Source organism: Macaca nemestrina, chromosome 5, assembly GCF_043159975.1.
Source record: "Macaca nemestrina isolate mMacNem1 chromosome 5, mMacNem.hap1, whole genome shotgun sequence".
NCBI classification, from domain to species: Eukaryota; Metazoa; Chordata; class Mammalia; order Primates; family Cercopithecidae; genus Macaca; species Macaca nemestrina.
In genome coordinates this window covers 46,955,481-46,976,521 of record NC_092129.1, presented here as the reverse complement: position 1 = coordinate 46,976,521, position 21,041 = coordinate 46,955,481, and positions in this window count along the sequence as shown.

The following is a 21,041-nucleotide window of genomic DNA, read 5'->3' as shown; positions in this document are numbered from 1 at the left end:
TACCTATGCAAATTTCTGCTGCCAGCTTGAATTTCTCCTCAGAAAATGGGATTATCTATTCTATCACATTGTCAGGCTGCATATTTTCCAAATGTTTATGCTCTGTTTCCCTTTTAAAACTGAATGCCTTTAACAGCACCCAAGTCACCTCTTGAATGCTTTGCTGTTTAGAAATTTCTTCCACCAGATACCCTAAATCATCTCTCTCAAATTCAAAGTTCCACAAATCTCTAGGGCAGGGGCAAAATGCCACCAGTCTCTTTGCTAAAACATAACAAGAGTCACCTTTGCTCCAGTTCCCAACTAGTTCCTTATCTCCATCTGAGACCACCTCAGCCTGGATTTCATTGTTCCTATATATCATGATCAGCATTTTTGTCAAAGCCATTCAGCAAGTCTCTAGGGAGTTTCAAACTTTCCCACATTTCCCTGTTTTCTTCTGAGCCCTCCAAACTATTCCAACCTCTGCCTGTTACCCAGTTCCAAAGATGCTTCCACATTTTCAGGTGTCTTTTCAGCACTACCCCACTCAACTGGTACCAATTTACTGTATTAATCCATTTTCACACGGCTGATAAAGAAATACTCAAGACTGGGCAATTTGCAAAAGAAAGAGGTTTAATGGACTTATAATTCCATTGGCCGATGAGTCCTCACAATCATGTGGAAGGTAAAAGGCATGTCTCAAATGGTGGCAGACAAAAGAAGAGAGCTTGTGCAGGGAAATTCCCCCTTATGAAACCATCGGATGTCATGAGACTTATTCACTATCATGTGAACAGCATGGAAAAGACCTGCCCCCATGATTCAATTTCCTCTCACCGTGTACCTCCCACAACACATGGGAATTCTAGATGAGATTTGGGTGGGACACAGTCAAACCATATCATTCCTTTGCTTTGCAAACTATCACATACCCACACGCACACAGTATGATGTTGAGTTCATATTAAAATTAGATTTTAAACTTCTGCATTTGTTGAATTTTACATATATTCATATACACTTGTTTTACACTTTTATTTTTATAAATATTTATATTTGTTTCTGGGTATTTGAAGATTTCATTGTTCTTATTATCAAATCATAATATTTGGATGTGGTGGCTCATGCCTGTAGTCCCAGCACTTTGGGAGGCTGAGATGGGCAGATCACGAGGTCAGAATATAGAGACCATCCTGGCCAACATAGTGAAAGCCTGTCTCTACAAAAATGCAAAAAAAAAAAAAAAAAAAAAAAATTAGCCCAACGTGGTGGCGCACAAATATAGTCCCAGCTACTTGGGAGGCTGAGGCAGGGGAATCGCTTGATCCCAGAGTTGGAGGTCGCAGTGAGCCGAGATTGCACCACTGCACTCCAGCCTGGCAACAGAGTGAGACTCTGTCTCAAAACTAATAATAATAATAATATTAAAAGAAATAAATCTCACATTTATTTATGAAATCATACTACAGAAGTAAATCAAACTGATGATGCCTATAAGTCAGAAGTAGAACAAAAATGCTAAACATCTGTTAAAATAAGCATATATACATTGAAATAGCCTTTTGAAAAATGTAATTAATTTATTGATTTTTGTAACTCAATCTAGTAATATCTTAATTCAAGAAAATATTTCAGAAAACATGTGTAATGTGGTAATATCTGCCATAACAAAGATAAATATCCATAAAATATTATTTTTAATGTAGATACAAGATATATATGCCCTTTCATGTGAATCTCCTCTTTAAACCAGGAGTTGTTAAAAAATAAAAAAAAAAAGGGATCCTTGGAATACTTTTTAAAAAATTATTATTATACTTTAAGTTCTAGGGTACATGTGCACAACATGCATATTTTTTACATATGTATACATGTGCCATGCTGCACCCATTAACTCATCATTTACATTAGGTATATCTCCCAATGCTATCCGTCCCCCCTCCCCCCTCCCCACAATAGGCCCTGGTGTGTGATGTTCCCCTTCCTCTGTCCAAGTGATCTCATTGTTCAGTTCACACCTATGAGTGAGAACATGCAGTATCTGGTTTTCTGTTCTTGCAATAGTTTGCTGAGAATGATGGTTTCCAGCTGCATCCATGTCCCTACAAAGGACACGAACTCATCTTTTTTTATGGCTGCATAGTATTCCATGGTGTATATGTGCCACATTTTCTTAATCCAGTCTATTACTGATGGACATTTGGGTTGATTCCAAGTCTTTGCTATTGTGAACAGTGCTGCAATAAACATACGTGTGCATGTGTCTTTATAGCAGCATGATTTATAATCCTTTGGGTATATACCCAGTAACGGGATGGCTGGGTCAAATGGTATTTCTAGTTCTAGATCCTTAAGGAATCACCACACTGTTTTCCACAATGGTTGAGCTAGTTTACAGTCCCATCAACAGTGCAGAAGTGTCCCTATTTCTCCACAACCTCTCCAGCACCTGTTGTTTCCTGATTTTTTAATGATTGTCATTCTAACTGGTGTGAGATAGTATCTCATTGTGGTTTTAATTTCCAAATTAAAATGTTGGAATACTTTGAATCAGAGACTGCTACCTGTGAATCATGGCATTTGTAAAATGGATTAATAACATTGTAGAATTAAATTATGTAACACTTGTAAGGTACTTACTCAATGTCCGAAGTAAGTATTCAGTGAATATAGCATTTATCATTATATTTTAAAGTTATTGTCCCTCGTGTAACAAAGTAATAATAAACATTGATTAAACATATCCTGTGTAGCAGACCCTGTGCTATATTATTTTATGGTGATGCATCATAATAGCTTATAAGGCAGAAGGTATTCTGGTTTCCATCCTGTGTTTGAGGCAGATAAGGAAGGAAGAACTTGCTGTTGAACTCTTATCTGTTTGATTTTAAATTCATATATTTTATCTATAGTCAATACTTTCAGGAGTCTGGAATTCAGGTAATTCATTGAAACACAGGGGTATGCATGTCAACATTTTCCTCACTGAAATACAGAGGTTCCCTGACAATGGAGGACAAAAAAGAATGGTTCTCCCAGTTTGCCTTTGTCTTTCCTAGGGAAAGATAGCAGCTTAAATTCTGGGTCATGTGAACATCGTTATAGAAATAAATTTCATACGTAAAAAGGTGGGAGCATAGTTTTTGCTCCTAAATTTCTTTCTTCCTTTTGCACATGCTATATTAAAAAAGGAGGAAGAGAATAAAAATTAATGGAACATTTTGGATATTGAAACGTATTTCATTTGACTATTTGCTTGTTAGAACAAGTTTTAAATGTTTATACGATCCTATACAGCTTTAAGTGGGTTAAATTTACATTTTGAGTAAGTATGTATTTCCATGTATTAATATTTTATTACTGGCTTCATTACTCACTCAGAAAATATTTACACAAAGTTTCTGAGAAATGAAATGTTCCAACCATTAGGCTTCTCTTAAGAAAGAGTAAGCATGTGTATTTCAACTTTGAGTAAATATATATATATATATATATATATATATGTATATGTATGTATGTTTTTCTTAGACTTTTTCAAAACAAATGGAAAAGGTGTGAGCAAATAAGTCAGCTTTCGTGTAGAAAGTCATTTTTGTAAAGCCATAAGAGAGTAAAAAGAAGAGAGCAAAAGAATGTCTTGTTGTAACTGCATCTTTAAATGATCATTAGAGAAAACATTACATATACATTGCATTTTATAACATTTCATTTTCTAAATTATTTTGCCAAGTTATTCTAAGTGCTCCATTTTTTTCCCCCATATGTTGTATCTTACTGCAATTTCAAACAGGACATGTTCTTACATACAGAGCCAAGTTTTAATCTGTGGTGGGCAATTTGTGTTGGAAATGGTATACAGCAAAACTTAACCAAGATTTCATTTCTGGGAACTAACTCTCCTTTTGGGCAAGAATGAGATAATAATTACTCATTATTCTTCATGATGGATGAATAATGTAAATTTAACCCACTTAGGAACCTAAAACGTATGTTACAAAATATTTAATGATACTTAACAGAACTATTTAAAGGGGAAATTTGTAAACATTTGAGGTATTTGGGTATTGTAGATAATCAAATATGAAAAAAACAAGCATAAGAATCTTCAAATTGTTTTTTTCATATGCTGATAAAATTTAATGAGAAACATGGGCATCTTAAAACTTCTAGTTTTCTGCTGGGTGTTAGAAATCTATCTATTTGCTTCTCATGTGTGGTGTTCTGTTAGATTCTTCAAGCAAAAAAGTGTAAGAAAGCTCTCAGCAATATAATCTTCATTAAATGGTGATGGGAAAGCTGAATATCCATATGCAGAAGAATGAAACTAGATTCTCACTGCATATAAAAATCAAATATCTCTCACTATATAAAAAAATCAAATAAAAATGGGTTACAGACTTAAATGTAAGACCTCAAACTATGTAACTACTACAAGAAAACATTGGGGAAACTCTAGGACATTGGAGTGGGCAAAGATTTCTTGAGTAATACCCCATAAGCACAAGCAACCAAAGCAAAAGTGGACAAATGGTATCACATCAAGTTAAAAAGTTTCTGCACAGCAAAGGATACAATCCACAAAATGAAGAGGCAGCCTACAGAATAGAAGAAAATATTTGCAAACTACTCATCTGACAAGATATTAATAACCAGAATATATAAGGAGCTCAAACAACTCCAGAGGAAAAAAAAATAGAAATCTGATTAAAAATGAGCAAAAGATATGAATAGACATTTCTCAAAGGAAGACATACAAATGGCAAACAGGCATATGAAAAGGTGCTCAACGTCAATGATCATCAGAGAAATGTAAATCAAAACTGCAATGAGGTATCATCTCACCCCAGTTAAAATGGCTTATATACAAAAGACAGGCAAATGCTGGCAAGAATGTGGAGAAAAGGGAACCCTGGTACACTGTTGGTGGGAATGTAAATTAGCACAACTAGTATGGAAAATAGTTTGGAGGGTCCTCAAAAAACTAAAACTATACCTACTATATGATTCAGCAATCCCACTTCTTGGTAGATACCCTAAAGAAAGACAATCAGTATGTTGAAGAGATATCTACTCTGTCATGTTTATTGCAGCACTGTTCACAACAACTAAGATTTGGAAGCAACCTAAGTGTCCATCAACAGATGAAACGGATAAACAAAATGTGGTACAGGTACACAATGGAGTACTATTCAGACTTACAAAAGAATGAAATTCTGTCATTTCTAACAACATGGGTGGAACTGGAGGTCATTATGTTACATGAAATAAGTCGCTCACAGAAAGACAAACTTCACATGTTCTCACTTTTCTGTGGGAGTTAAAAGTTAAAATATTTGAACTCATGGAGTTAGAGAGTAGAATAGTTGGTTACCAGAGACTGGGAAGGGTAGTGGAAGGGGAAGGGGAAGTGAGGATGGTTAATAGGTACAAAATAAAATTAGAATGAAAGAGATCTGTTATTTGAGAGCATTACAGGGTGACTACAGCCAATGATAACTTATTGTACATTTAAAAATGACTAAAAGAGTATAATCAGATTGTTCGTAAAACAAAGAAAGGATAAATGCTTGAGGTGATAGACACCACATATACCCTGATGTGATTATTAAGCATTGTATGACTATATCATACTATCTCATGTATCCCATAAATATATACTCCTAATATATACCCACAAAAATTAAAAATAAAAATAGAATAATTTTCTTTTATTTGAACACAAGTTTTTGAAATTTAAAAATTCAGGTGTATTTCGATTCAGTGACATACCATCCTATCCTAGAATTATTTAGAGCATTAATGTTATTGTCTCAACCATATTAATGCCAATTAGATTTCTAAAGTATGCATGAGAACGGTTTGCCAAAGAATTGAGCCTTTGGTTCTAAGATGGCAGCTCTTCTTTTATTGTATGTTTTTCAAGGTGATGGTGGTAGAGGAATGACAGCTTGAAGTACGTATGAGGGAAAACAATACCATAAATAATAAACAAACCCATGTTGTGATTGTTACAATTTTTAAAACTAACATGATTTTAGGTTTTTTTCTGTTTTTAGTTAATACTCATTCCATTATTTTAAATCTTAAATAATTAGATTTTATAAGTATGGGACTTGATGATAAATGTCTTTAAATCTTTGACTTAATATTTGGCAACATATGGATTGTAGAATTGTGTGAAATTGTGGAATTAATAATTGTATTTGATATATTGGCATTGCTGTCTCCTCTTATTTTAAAGAAATAATAAGTTTAATTCAAATAAAATTGGAAGCAATTCCAACAGGATTTTTTCCCCCTGTCTATCTCAGAATCATGTTTTCCTTTTCATCCTAAAATTTATGAAATGAATATGCTTGAATTTATTTTGACATTGTGCCTTTTAATGAGTTAATCCTCACTGATAAAACAGAAGTTATTGATTGCACTTATTCTATTTATTTAAATCACATGTAATTAATTTTGTATTTCTTAATTTAATAAATAAAAAATCTTAGTGTAGCATGAATAATTTTTTCTTGTAATAAACATTAGTTTATAAACATTAGTTTATAAAACTTCATTACGGGCATATAATCTGAGAAGTACCTACAAAAAATTGTATTTGAATGTAAATTTTTATTTGTTTCCAAACAGGAGAAAAGTCACATTTAGGAAATTCAAAATCTGCAAAGATTAGAGAGAAATGAAATAAAGTTGAAGTTGCTCTTTTCAGACACAAATGTTTTGAATGAAAAAATCTTGGGTTTGATTTCAACTGCATATTTTATGAAAACAGAAAATCTTGCCCTTTCAGCATACTTTTTTGAGAGAGTTTTTAATTCAATGTGTGACATGTACTCAGCTTCAATAGTTTAATTGATGTATCATGTTTTGTCGAGTATAGGGATTACTTGCATGATTTTATGTTAATGTAACTGTCTTCTGAAATGATTAAAAAAGATATTTCTTGGAGCATATTTTTAAAAATTATTATAGGATTTAATATATATTAGTATACTCACTCTCAAGCTATTCTAATAGAAAGGCTGCAAAAGTGGTGACAAATGTTTAAGTGTCTTAACTCAAGTTTCATAATGTAATTATTGCTTCGCAAAGTGAAAGATGGGTCTGGAATCTTGAAGCAAAAATTGCTGCACTTGATTGATCTTTAAAGACAATATTTCATTCCTTTTTGCACACATACTTTATGGTAGGATAGCATACTTGTTCTCTAGAGACTTAAAAACAATAGTATTTTGATGGAGTGTCAAAACACTTGCATAGAAAACAAAATATTCACATATCATCTGTTTCTTAATATTTGGTGTTTATATGAAACCACTATATGATTATTTGAAACTTTCATCTTATCTGAATATTTTCTTGTTGATGCAGGTTAAAATCTCTTATTAGATCCTAGTGGCTAGGTTAAATACAAATAAATTATTTTATTAGTATAAGTTTTATATTCTTTTCTTAATTGAGTCAGTTACCTCAAAGTATACGAAATCAATTTTTTTCTTAATGTCTCTGTCACTTGCTAATCATCCTTAAAGAAAAATAAAGAATACATTTTAAAAAATCTAAATAATTAAGATTCTGTATGTAAGATCTCTTAGGAATAAGAATAACCACTACAAATAATCAGTGATGCTTTTGTAAATCTGCTAATTAGATATAGAAGGTAAGAGACAAAAACGAGAACAGGTATATCAAAGAAATTGCCTCTCTATATATAATTCCTTGTGAAAAGGCAGAAATTGGCTTTTTTAAGCAAAAAAAAAAAAGTCATAGAGTAAAAAAATCAGAAATGATTTTTTGAGAGCTTATTTTATCAGGTGTTTTTCTTTATCAGGGAAGTATATGCAAAATGTTATATAGGATAGCTTTTATGTATTTCAAAGAGCAAAGACTGTTAGCTGTCTTTGATGTATTCTTTTATGAAGGTTCTAGAGAACTTTAGAAACTGCTGTTTATCATTGCAGTCAGTAGGTTGTTTCATAAAATGACTCACAACTTATGAAACAAATAAAGGAGACACTGTTTTCTGTTTTTATTTGTAGTGAAGACTTTGAAGAGGAACATAAGACTTAAGTAGAATTAACCAACTAGAGATGAGTTGTGTTTGGGTCTCTCAAAGTCAGTGTATAAACTAAGGGAGTCCAACGGAAGTGCACTCACCATCGGTCATTACTAAGACAACGGTGATAGGATTGAACTCTTTTTCATGGTGTTGGTATGTTTAGCATCAACTAATTAATCATTTGAAGTCTCAAAGCTATGCTGAAATATGTTCCAGTGTCCTGAGCTGAACAGTTCAAGTCTTTGGGAGTAAGGAAAGGAAGATTTCCACTAAAGGGTAAGAAAATAGAAGAGAAAAAATGGGTTGCGGTTGTTGAGTTATTGTAACACTCATTTTCAAATTATAGCTCAGAGGCCAATTTGCCCAAGAGGCAAGGGGCAAGGATGTTGGGTGGAGCCTTGAAGAGGGCACAACTATGGTTCAGACCTGCAAATTCCTCTGTCTACTGGGACATCTGCTCTGAATATTTCAGTCATCTCAAAGCTAATGTGTCTATAGCTAACTCATTGTTCTCAAACTTGATCCTTTCTTCTGTATTTTAGTAAATGTCATGACTTCTACCCTTTACTGAAGGAACATAAGCTCAGTTCAGGAGTGTCATTTTTAGTTTCTCATTTTCTGCCCCTCCACATCTAATTTATCAGCCAGTCCTGTTGATTGACTCTACTTCCAAAGTATGTGTATCCTGAGATTTTCACTATCTCTTCATTGCCATGGTTGTCACACACAAGTGACCTATTTTTTTGCCTAGATTAATGCAACAACTTTTTAACTAATCTCCCTGCTTTCACCCAGTCCCAAATTAAATCCACATTCCACCCTGCAAACAAAAATCATGATAAGCCTAAATTAGAGCACATCACATTTTTGCTTCTCAATACACTTAGAATAAAGTGAAAGCTGTTTGTTTAGTCTACATATTTTCATTCCTGACTCTCTTTTCAAATTCATTTCCCACTTAGCTCACTGGACTGCAGTCTCACCAGCACTCTTTTGTATTCCTTAAGCACATAAAAAGTTCCCAGTTCCATGCCTTTGCACTTGTGTCTTGTGTCTATAGCTCTCTTTGCTCAGATATTCACATGACTAACTCTTGCAAAAAAGGCTATCCATGATCAATCTATAGTAGCACTCTCACATCAGTTGTAAAATATATATGTGTATTTTATTAAGACAAGGTCTAATTCTGTTACCCAGGCTGGAGTGCAGTGGTGTGATCTTGACTCAGTCCAGCCTTGACCTCCCCAGGCTCAGGTGATCCTCAGACCTCAGCTTCCTGAGTACCTGGGACTACAGGTGCATGCCATCCCTCTTGGCTAATTTTTGTAATTTTTGTAGAGACAGGGTTTCACCATATTGCACAGTCTGGACTCAAACTCCTGGGCTCAAGGTATCTACCCACTTTGGCTTCCCAAAATGCTAGGATTACAGGTGTGGGCCACTGCACCCAATCAGATTATTTCATCATATTATTTTGCCCTGATTTATGTACTTATAGCACTTATCTTGTCTCTTTACTTACTTGTATGGTCTTTCTCCTTCATCTTAAATATAAATCCTTAAGAGCAGGGACTTGTCTGTGTATACTATATCCCCAAGGCTTAAGTAGTTCCTGGAATGTAGTTTAATGTAGTTGGTGCTCACCAAGTAATTGTAAGTGTTATAAAGTGTTGACTTTTACACTGTTGGTGGGACTGTAAACTAGTTCAACCATTGTGGAAAACAGTGTGGCAATTCCTCAAAGATCTAGAATTAGAAATACCATTTGACCCAGCCATCCCATTACTGGGGATATACCCAAAGGATTATAAATCATGCTGCTATAAAGACACATGCACACGTATGCTTATTGTGGCATTATTCATGATAGCAAATACTTGGAACCAACCCAAATGTCCATCAATGATAGACTGGGTTAAGAAAATGTGACACATATACACCATGGGATACTATGCAGCCATAAAAAAGGATGAGTTCATGTCCTTTGTAGGGACATGGATGCAGCTGGAAACCATCATTCTCAGCAAACTATCGCAAGAACAGAAAACCAAACTCCGCATGTTCTCACTCATAGGTGGGAGTTGGATAATGAGAACACTTGGACAGAGGAAGGGGAACATCACATACCGGGGACTGTCATGGGGTGGGGGGAGGGGGGAGGGGGGAGGGATAGCATTAGGAGATAAACCTAATGTAAATGACGAGTTAATGGGTGCAGCACACCAACATGTCACATGTATACCTATATAACAAACCTGCATGTTGTGCACATGTACCCTAGAACTTAAAGTATAATTAAAAAAAAAAAAGTGTTGAGTGGTACTGGGTTGGGAGATAAAGAGAGAACCTGAAAATAAAAGATGGAAACATTTTGTGGAATGTCTCAAGGGATTATTCTACAACCTTCTTTCTTACCTGATGTAAAACAGAAGCACTTCTTTTGAATAGAAATTAGATTTAATTGATCCAATTCTATGAAGTATTGAGTTTATCATTGTTTTATACCCTGCCTATATCCTCTTCAGTACTATGCAGATATAAACATGGATTCCTCCAGGTCAGGAATCCATAGGATTTGACATATTTGTTTTTTTTTTGGCCTCTCAAAGCTTAAAGTTTCTTAGAATATATCATTTGGATGATATCTTTTAGGAGAAACAATAAGCGCATAAAGTGCAACTGGAACCTTTGTCCTGAAAGCCACATGAGAAGCTTGTGCCTTTAGATTTGCCTTATTCTTAAATACTTTCTGGTTTATAGTGAGAAGAAAGCTCACAGTTGCTCATCAGGAAGCAACTTTTTATGCCCCTGAAAATCCTTTGTGTAGGTTAAAGCAGTCACTTTATGATGTGGGAATCATGCTTCCCCTGAAGCTGGAAGGCAATCCAAATTCCCATTATACCTGCATGAAGGTTCCCTTCCCTTTCTGTGGATTTATAACTAAAAAATGACTGTATTCTCTTCTGATAGTTCTACAAAGTGAGAAAAAGGAAAAAAGAGTTAGTATGCAATATAATCTAGGATAGTGTTAAGTTACTCATAAAATTGATCAATCTGCTTTCTAAGTAGTATATAAAATTTACAAAAAACCTATCATATATTTTCCAGTTCAAATGTTTTATGGTTGAATATTGTTGACTGATTATAATTCATAGGCCAGAGACTTAGATCAGCTGTGGCATTTGCTGTTGTGATTACTTAGCTATCTGATCTAGTTCTTGTATCCAAAATTAGGAAATTCTGAATGCTGTAAGTTTCATACTTTGCATTATTTACCACTTTTCGTTACTGAAATGTGGTTTTCTTAGTCACTAGGATGCATATTACCTAAAAATGCTGAGGGATAATAAAGCGACAGCAGTGAGAACAGCTAAAATTATAATTCTTGCTTTTTAACATAAGGATAACAAATGCGTTCTTGATCTAGAGAGACTGTTTCATTAACTCACAGAAAATGAAGGTGAAGATAAACATGACTGGTCTGTTATTCTTTTATACTTTCTTGTTTTAAGTAATAAAAAACACAAAAATAAAGTTTCCCAGATGTAAACATTGGCAAAATACTAGTAAGATGGGAAATAATCAACCTTGGGATAAATGTGAAATAGAACACATCAGGATAACTAGGGACTGTCCTTTGCAAGTTTAACTTAGGGTCTCCTCTTCAGCTCCTTAAATCTTCCAAGGTAAAATGGCATTTAAATTGTGGCTTCGATAACCAATTTTGAGCACGGTGGTTACTTACAGGTTCATTGCATTAGGTTTTCAACAACTGTAGTTTGCTAGAACCATAATCTGTGTGAGGCTTTATCTGAGTGTTAGATGACACCTAAACCACTAGTAGGAGAACTGTGGTATCTCACCCTTAAAGTCTCCATAAGAAACCACTGTACAGCTTTCTTAGTAACATGTTATAGTGTGCAGCTTCAGTGTCTGAAACATTTTTTCTTGATAGGTCATCTTTCCTTTTCTTTTTTTATGATCCATGTTAGAGATAAAAAACACTGTATTTTGGAACTCCAAGGTTAAATTTCTCAAGACAATATTTTTTACATTAAACTACTCAGGAGACTCAAGTAGTAAGGAAAACATGTACAAACCATACAATTTAAGCCTGTGAAATTCTTGAAAACCAGCTGTTACTCTGCACAGTGGTCTACTTTATAGACCTTATATTTGATCATGTTGATTTTAATCTCAAAATCTCCAGATGATAAAAGTCCTGACCAGATGCAAAATCACTAGTTTCCTGGATTTCAAAATCTCTCTCTGCCTCAGATAAAAAAAGTATTATAATGAGTTTCTTTACCTGGACTTGTTCATAGAGTCTGACTTCAACTATGTTGATTTGATTACTTTTCTAGGTTTTTTTGGTGAAGTATTATAGCAACAACTCTTAGATTTACACTTTCTATAAGAAACAGCAAAATATTATGGAACAAAAAGTCTACAATAGGTGCTCTATTAAGTTTGGGTATATGGTGTGAAAAAAATAGACTTGGTAAGAGAATCTTTAGCTGTCAGCAACACACCCTGGCAAACATATTAAGAATTTCTATACTAAATGGAAACTGAAGCGCTAGGCAAGAAATATAGACAGAAACAAATGTCAAATAGCTAAAGTGTCCAGTCTTCACAGACCTTATAAATAAGTGTGGGAGAGATACTATTACCAAAAAATTCCCAAAATATCATTTATAATTATAAGGTGAGACTGGTGCTTTTTTTAAAAAAAAATAGAGTGCTGTTGCTGTGAAAGAGAGTGACAATGTGGGAGTGGGGATGGGAAAAATGCTGATGTTTAAATTGAGAGGAAGCATGAGAAGAAGTCTTACAGTATAGCTGTTTTGAAAACCCTTTTATTATCGATATTGCTTTATACATCACTTGCACCTTTAGGAGATCTGACTGATTCCTAGGGAGATAGAGATGGGGATGAGGGAACTGTAGTAGCTAGGAAAATGTTCCAGGCAGAAGAATTCGTTCATATAAAGTCTTGATGGCAAAAAACACTAGTATATATTTGATGGGTCAAAAGGAACCCAGGGTGGCTGAGGCAGAGTGGATGAGGTGAAGGGTAAAAAGAAATGAGGTTTTGGAGGTGAAGAATGATCTGGTCATGACAGACTTTGGAATCTATTTGAGGTGAAATTGGAAGTTTTGAAGAATTTTAACCAAGCCAATGGATTTTTATTATTTATATTTATTAAAGATTATTTTGACTGCTGTGTGGAGAATAGAGTAGAAAGAAATAGTGAAGTAAGGAGCCCACTGCTACTGCACATGAAAATGATGTATCATTAATGTGTTTTATCTGCGTGGGGGCAATGCAGGGAGAAGTGGTCAAATATAAGATATAAATGAAAGTATATATACCAGGACTGATTGATATATTATGTACCAGTGTTAATAGTTAACCTTCAGTTCTTGAATGGAGAACTTTTACTTATGTATGTGGTATTTATACTTTATTCTAGATGTGTTTGACTACAAATGGCAGAAATTTAATTAAAATGCAATTTTAAAAATAATTTACTGATAAATCATATTGTCTCATATGATTGGGAAATCTAAGGGTGGGTTAGGACTTTAGGAAAAGCTGTATCCAAGCCTATAGATTACTTCCAAACTTAGTATTAATTTCTTATCTCTGTTTCTTTTAAGAAAAACGTACTGCTATCCTTTTTTCAAGTGTCAGTCCACAAGATCTCAGGCAGCCCTAGGTTAAAAACATCAGAGGAATGAGAGATATTTCCTCACCCAGACATAGTCTCTGAGAAGAGCTCTGATAAGTTCTTCTTGGGTGTCAATTGTGCAATAGTGATTAAACATGTCTAAGGCTTGGTGCATATGCCTACCTCTAAGAGGGGCAGCCACTGTTGTCCTAACAGGGGTTTGGGGAAAACTTATTGTGTGTATTCAAATAAACTAACTAAGTTATGGAAATCCACTGCAACTATATAGAATAACTTGTGAGAAAGACAAAAATATTGTCTGATATGCAGGAGGTGCCCTTAGCTAGACCTCAGTGTTCTTCTGTTGAACATAAACAATTTGGCAAAATATTAACATCAGACAAGGCAGTGGTGTGACTGGGATGAACAGAGAAAAAACAATACCATGGTGTAGTAATATCTGAACACAAAGCATGCGCATTGTCAAAGCCACAGAAATTACTCCAAAGCCGTCTATCCAGGCTAAAATGAGTAGCTTCTGCTTCTTTTTCAATTACAGTGTTTGTCTGGTTCTAGTTTATTTTTATCTATTTATTTAGTTTTTGATTTTTAATTTTCGTGGGTACATAGTAGGTACATATATTTATGGGATACATGAGATATTTTGATACAGGCATGTAATGTGAAATGAGCACATCATGGAGAATGGGGTATATCCATCTCCTCAAGCATTTATCCTTTGAGTTACAGAAAACCTAAATACATACTTTTAAAAAATGTACAATTAAGTTATTATTGACTACAGTTACCATGTTGCACTATCAAATAGTAGGTCTTATTCATTCTAACTCTTTTTTGTTTGCATTAACCATCCTTACCCCTTCCCCACCACACCCTGCTACCCTTCCCAGCCTCTGGTAACCATCATTCTACTCTATGTCCTTGAGTTCAATTGTTCTGATTTTTAGATCCCAGAAATAAGTGAGAACATGCAATATTTGTCTTTCTGTCCCTGGCTTATTTCCTGTAACACAATGATGTCTAATTCCATACAAGTTGTTGCAGATGATAGGATCTCATTCTTTCTTTATGGCTGAATAGTACTCCATTGTATATATGTACTATATTTTCTTTATCCATTCATCTGTTGATGGACACTTAGGTTGCTTCCAAATCTTAGTTATTGTAAAGAGTGCTGCAACAAACACAGGAGTGCAGATATCTCTTCAAAATACTGATGTGTTTATTTTTGGGTATACATCCAGCAGTGGGTTTGCTGGATCATATGGTAGCTCTATTTTTAGTTTTTTGAGGAACCTGCAAATTGTTCTCCGTAGTGGTTATACTAATTTACATTTCTGCCAACAGTGTGTGAGGATTCCCTTCTCTTCACATCCTTGCCAGTATTTGTTCATTTGGTATTGCCTGTCTTTTGGATATAAGCCATTTTAACTGGCATGAAATGATATCTCACTGTAGTTTTGATTTACATTTATCTGATAATCAATGATGGTGAGTACCTTTTCATATACCTATTTGCCATCTGTATGTCTTCTTTTGAGAAATGTCTATCCAAATCATTTGTGCATTTTTTGATCAGATGGTTTGATTTTTTCCCTTTTGAGTTGTTTGAGTTCCTTATATATTTTGGTCATTAGTCTCTTGCCAGATGGGTAGTTTGGAATAAGCAAATATTTCCTCTCATTCTGTGGGTTGTCTCTTCACTTTGTTGATTGTTTCTTTTGCTGTGCCGAAGTTTTTTTAACCTGATGTGATCCCATTTGTCCATTTTTGCTTTGGTTGCCTATGCTTTTGAGATATTACTCAAAAATGTTTTGCCCAGACCAATGTCCTAGAGATTTTCCCAAATGTTTTTGGATTGTAGTTTTATATTCTGAGGACTTAGATTTAAGTCTTAATAATCCACTTTTATTTGACTTTTGTATGTAGTGACAGACAGGGGTCTAGTTTCATTTGTCTGCATTTGAATATCCAGTTTTCCCAGCACCATTTGTTGAAGAGAAGATCTTTATCCCAATGTATGTTCTTGGCACTTTTGTTGAAAATGAGTTCACTATAGGTGTGCAGATTTGTTTGTGAATACTCTATTTTTTTCTCTTGGTCTATGTGTCTGTTTTTATACCAATATCATCCTGTTTTGGTTACTATAGCTCTGTAGTATAATTTGAAGTCAGGTAATGAGATTCCTCCAGTTTTGTGTTTTTGCTCAAGATAGCTTTGGCTATTCTGGGTCTTTTGTCGGTACATGTAAATTGTAGTATTGTTTTCCATTTCTGTGAATAATGTCATTCATATTTTGATAGGAATTGCTTTGAATCTGTAGATTGCTTTGGGGAGTGTGGACATTTTAACAATATTGATTTTTGCAATCCATAAACATGGAATACTTTTCCATTTTTTGTTGTCCATTTCAATTTCTTTCATCAATGTTTTCAAATTTACATTATAGAGGTTTTTCTCTTTTTTGGTTAATTCCTAGGTGTTCAGTTTTATGTGTGACTACAGTAAATGAGATTGCTTTCTTGATTTCTTCTTCAGATTTCTTACTGTTGGCATATAGAAATGTTACTGATTTCTGTATGTTGATTTTGTATCCTGCAAATTTTCTCAATTTGTTTATCAGTTCTAATAGTTTTTAGATAGTCTTTAGGTTTTTCCAAATATAAGATCTTATAAGTAAACAAAGATAATTGGACTTCTTTCTTTCCCTTTGAAGTCCCTTTATTTATTTCTCTTGTCTGGCTGCTCTAGCTGAGACTTTCAGTACTATGTTGAATAACAGCAGTGAAAGTGGGCATCCTTGTCATGTTCCAGATTTTAGAGGAAAGGGTTTCAGTTTTTCCCCATTCAGTATGACATTAGCTCTGGGTCTGTCATACACGGTTTTTATTATGTTCCTTCTATTTCCAGTTTTTTAAGAATTTTTATCATGAAGGGATGTTGAATTTCATTAATTCTTTTTCAACAGCAGTTGAATGATCATATGGTTTTTACCCTTTGTTTGGTTGATATGATGTATTACATTAATTGATTTGCCTATATTGAACCATCCTTGCATCCCAGGAATAAATCCCACTTGGTCATGATGAATGATCTTTCCATTATATTATTGAATTTCATTTGTTGGTATTTTTGAGGATTTCTGAATCAATATTCATCAGAGATATTGGCTTGCAGTTTTCTTATTTGATGTGTCTTTGTCTGGCTTTGGTATCAGAGTAATACTGGCCTCACAGAATGAGTTTGGAAGTATTCCCTCCAGAATTGGTTGAGTAGTACTGTTATTAATTTTTCTTTACATATTTGGTAAAATTCTGTAGTAAAGCCATCATGATGGCTTTTCTTTACTGGGAGGCTTTGGTCTTGTTACTTGCTATTGGTGTGTTCAGGTTTTGGATTGCTTCCTGGTTCAATCTTGGTAGGTTGTATGTATCTAGACATTTTTCAGTTTCTTCTAGATTTTCCAATTTATTGGCATATAGTTGCTCACAATAGCCACTGATGATCCTTTTGATTTCTACAGTACCTGTTGTAATGTCCCTTTTTTCATTTCTGATTTTACTTATTTGGATATTCTCTCTTTTTTCTTAGCTGGTTGACTAAAGGTGTGTCAATTTTGTTTAACTTTTCAAACAAATCAACCTTTTGTTTCATTGATCTTTTGTATTTTTAATTTTAATTTTATTTATTTCTGCTCTAATCTTTATTATTTCATTTTTCTACTAATTTTGGGCTTGGTTTGCTCTAGCTTTCTAGTTATTTAATATGCATTGTTAAGTTGTTAATTTGAAGTTTTCTGTCTTTTTTGTTGTAGGCACTTACAGCCTAGTACTGCCTCTTAGTACTGCTTTTGCTGTATCCCATAGATTTTGATATATTGTGTTTCCATTATCATTTGTTTCAAGAAAATTTTTAATTTCCTTTTTAATTTCTTCATTGACTGACTAGTCATCAAAAGTGTATTGTTTAATTTTCTTGTATTTGTATAGTTTCCAAAATTCCTCTTGTTATTAATTTCTGGTTTTATTCCATTGTGGTCAGAGTAGAGGCCTGATATTATTTCAATTTTTTGAATGTTTTAAGACTTGTTTTGTGACATAATATATGGTGTATCCTTGAGAATGATCCATGTGCTGAGGAAAAGACTGTGTATTCTGCAGCTCTTGAATGAAATATTCTGTAAATATCCATTAGATTTATTTGCTCTATAATGCAGATTAAACCTGATCTTTTTTATTTCTTATATTCTTTCTGGATGATCGGTCCAATGCTTAAAGTCAGGTGTTGAAGTCTCCAGCTATTATTATATCAGGGCCTATTGCTCTCTTTAGCTCTAATAATATTTCCTTTACTGATGCTCCAGTGTTGGGTGCGTACATATTGATGATTGCTATATACTCTTGCTGAATTGAGCTCTTTGTCATTATATAGTGACCATCATTGCCTCTTTTTATAAGTTTTGTATTGAGATCTATTTTGTCTGATATAGTGACTCCTGCTCTTTTATGGTTTCCATTGGCATGAAATATCTTTTTCTATCCTTTTATTTTCAGTCTATCTGTGTCTTTATCTGTGAAGTGTGTTTCTTGTAGGCAACAGATCAGTGGGTCTTGTTTTATTCATACATTCAGCCACTCTATGTTTATGATTGTAGAGTTTATTCCATTTACATTTAATGTTATTATTGATAAGGACTTACTCCTGCCATTTTATTATTTGTTTTCTGGTTGTTTTGTGGCCTTCTGTTCTTTCTTTTATTTCTGTCTGCCTCTAGTAAAGATGATGTTCTCTGATGATATAATTTAGTTTCTTGCTTTTTATTTTTTGTGTATCCATTGTATGTTTACTGGTTAGAGGTTACCATGCGGCTTGCAAACACTATCTTGCGATCCATTATTTTAACTTGATAATAACACTATTTGCATAAACAAACAAATCAAATGCAAACTAATAAAAACTTACCTCAACTTCATCCCTCTGTTTTTTTAACATTTTGTTGTTTTTGCTGAAATATTCTTGCACTGACTGTATCTTGAAAAGTTGTAGTTGTCATTTTTGATTGGTTCATTATTTAGTCTTTCTACTTAGGAAAAGGGTAGTTTACATATCACAGTTGCAGTGTTATAATATTCTGTTTTTTTTTGTGTGTGTGTACTTACTATTACCAGTAAGTTTTGTACTTTTAGGTGATTATTTATTACTCATTAATGTCATTTTCTTTGTGATTGAAGCATTTCCTTTAGTCTTTCTTATAAGACAGGTCTGATATTGATGAAATCCCTCAGTTTTTCTTGTCTGGGAAAGTCTTTATTTCTCCTTCATGTTTGAAGGATATTTTTGCCAGATATACTATTTTAGGGTAAAAGTTATTTTCCTTCGATCTTTAAATATGTCATACCACTCTCCTGGCCTGTAAAGTTTCCACTACAAAGTCTACTGTCAGATGTATTAGAGCTACATTTTATGTTATTTATTTCTTTTCTCTTGCTGCATTTAGAATTCTTTCTTTATCCTTGTCCTTTGGGAATTTGATTATTAAATGCTTTGAGGTAATCACTTTGAGTTAAACTGGCTTGGTGTTCTATAACCTTCTAGCACTTGCAGATTAATATCTTTCTCTAGGTTTGGGAAGTTGTCAGTTATTATCCCTTTGAATAAACACTCTACCCGTATCTTTTTCTCTACCTCCTCTTTAAGGCCAATAACTCCTAGATTCACCCTGTGGATGCTATTTTGTAGATCTTGTGGGTGTGCGTCATTTTTTTTTTTTCTCTTCTGACTGTGTATTTTGAAATAGCTTGTCTTCAAGCTCATAAATTCTCTCTTTTTCTTAATCCATTCTATTAAAGGACTCTGATGCATTCTTCAGTGTGCCTATTCCACTTTTCAGCTCCAGAATTTCTACTTGATTCTTTTTAATTATTTCAATCTCTTTTCCTTAAATGTATTATTCGATAGCACTCAAATTCCTTCTCTGTGTTTTCTTGAATTTCTTTGCATTTTCTCAACACAGCTATTTTGAATTCTCTGTCTGAAAGGGCACATAACTCTGTTTCTCCAAGATTGATCCCTGGGGCCTTGTGTAGTTCATTTGGTGAGGCCATGTTTTCCTTGATGGTGTTGATGCTAGTAGATGTTCTTTAGTATCTGGTCATTGAAGAGTTAGGTATTTACTGTAGTATTCACTCTCTGGGCTTATTTATTGCTGTCCTTTTTGGGAAGGTCTTCCAGATATTTGAAAGCACTTGGGTATTATGAGCTAACTTTTTTCTGGTTTAGGTGGTATTGCAAACACAATAACACTTTGGTTCTTGCAGACTCCTAGAGGTACCACCTTGATGGTCTTGGGCAAGATCCAGGAGAATTCTCTGAATTACCAGGCAGAGACTTTTGTTCTCATCTCTTATTTTCTCCCAAACATACAAAATCTCTGTCTCTGTTCTGAGCCTCTAAAGGTGGAGGATGAGTGTCACATATAGCCCTTGACCACCACCACTACAACTGCACTGGGATAGACTGAAGCCAGGACACTGCTGGGTCTCACCCAAGGCCTGCTGTAATCACTCCCTGGTTAATGCCTATGTTTACTCAAAGCCCTGGGCTCTACAATCAGCAGGTAGCAAAGCCAACCAGTTGCATGTCCTTCCCTTCTCAGTGGCATGATTCCCCAGGCCCTGAGTGGGCTCAGAAGTGCCACTTGGGAGTCTGGTACTACAGTTAAAAACCTTAGAAGTGTGCCTGGTATTCTATTATACTGTGGCTGAGCTGGCACTGAAGCCAGAAGATGCAGTCCTCCCCACTCTTCCCACCCCTTTCAAATGCAGAGAAGACTTACCCCACAGCTGCTACCTTGCCTTGAGAGTACTGCCAGACTATCACAAATGTTCTCTTAAGGCTCAAGTTCTTTTAAGTCAGCTTGTTGTGAGTACTGCCTGGCCTGGGACTCATCTTTCAGGGCAGCTCCTCTCTCTGGCCCAGGGTAGGTACAGAAACACCACCCAATGTCAAGTTCTGGAATCAGGGACCCCAAGAGCCCACTTGGTGCTCTATACTCCAGTGGGATTGTTGATACCTAAGGTACAAAACTAATCTCCTTTTCTTTCCTTCTGCTTTTCTTAAGCAGAAGGAGTTTTGCCTTGTAGCCACCACAGCTGGCAATGTGCTGAGTGTCACCTGAAGCCAGCAAGTCTCAGAGGTTCACCAATGCCCAGGATGCAGTACCTGGTTATCATTGCTGGTATTCAGGGACCAAGGGCTCTTCAGTTAGCAGGTGATGAATTATGGAAGCACTGAGT